The sequence below is a fragment of the Chrysochloris asiatica genome, unplaced genomic scaffold (assembly GCF_000296735.1).
Source record: "Chrysochloris asiatica unplaced genomic scaffold, ChrAsi1.0 scaffold00320, whole genome shotgun sequence".
NCBI lineage: Eukaryota > Metazoa > Chordata > Mammalia > Afrosoricida > Chrysochloridae > Chrysochloris > Chrysochloris asiatica.
In genome coordinates, this window is record NW_006408838.1 from 95,827 (window position 1) to 97,317 (window position 1,491).

Here is a 1,491-nt window from a genome sequence, read left to right on the forward strand (position 1 = left end):
AATCTCATACTATGATTGTAGAGTTGTCTATTTCCGTCTTCTATTGTATTAGAGTTTGATTTATGTATTTTGAAGCTCTTTCATTGGAGCATTGGAGCATGGATACGTCCTCTTGTTCAATTGACACTTAAATCATAATCATAATATAATGTCCTTGTTTGTTCTCTATGCTGGTTTTTCCCTTAAAGTCTATTTGATCAGAGATTAATATGGCCACTTTTACTCGTTTTTTATTGCCTCTACCTTGGTATATATATTTTTCTATCCTTTGGTTTCTAGACTATTTTTGTCTGTGTGTGAAAGGTGTGTTTCTTGTAGGCACCATATTGAAGGATCCTGTTTTCTTATTCATTCTGCTACTTTCTTTCTCGATTGGTGCATTTATGTATTTACACTCAATGTAATTACCTATAGAGGAAGATCCCCAGCGAGATGGATTGGCAAAGTGGCAGCATCAATGGGCTCAAGCGTGGCAACAATTGTGAGGTTGGCCCAGGACTGAGCAGTGTTTCCTTCTGCTGTGCATAGGGTCCCTATGAGTCCGTACCAACTTGATGGCACCTAACAACAACAACAGCAGCAACATGAATTCATTGCTATGATTTTGCTGGGTTGTTTTTTGTTTGTGGTGTTGCTTGTTTTCTATTTCTTTTCTTTTACTCCCCCCCCCTTTTTTTTAAAGTCACTCTCTTGTTTCTTTGTGTTAGTTATAATGGTGTTGTAGTCTATACATTGTGGTTTCGTTTTATTTGCATTTAACTGTTAATTGTCTGTTGGTGTGTTCTTAGACTCTCACCAACTGTGTCCTGGTGGGTATGACTAGAGAATTGAATTGTGTGCACTGTTATCCATTCACTGTACCTGCAGCTCAGTTTAGGGTGGGTTGACTGGTGTTGGCTGATGTCTATCATTGACCACGTGGTATAGGAGCTGGTATTGACTCTTGTTCAGTGGATGAAGGTTTTGGTTGCCCTTGTGAATGTGTGCCACCTTCTGTCTGTCTTTCCAAAGCTGCTTATAATAGTTCAGGGTAGCCACGCCATGTCTGGCTGCTAGTCGGTCTCCTTCTTTCCTCTCCTCTGCACTGCTTCTCCAGTAAGTAATCAATTCATTCTCTAACATTTTCTTTGAAACTCAGGATTCCAGAATTGCCCTCTGTGTCTGTTTCATTTGATTTCCCATATCTTTGATGTAGAGGGTCTGTGTTTGCCATCTTGTCAGAAGTTTTATTTTACTATTTTTGATGTTATTGTAAATGAAATTGTTTTCTTAATTTCCTGACGAGGTTGGTTCTTCATTGCTAGTGTATAGATATACAACTCATTTCCGTGGAGTCGGTTCCGACTCATAGCGACCTTGATCAGGGTTTCCGAGGCTGTAAATCTTTACGGAACAGAACGCCTCATCTTTCTCCCACGGAACCACTGGTAGTTTCGAACTGCCGACCTTGAGGTTAGCAGCCCGATTTGTAACCACTATGCTACCAGAGCT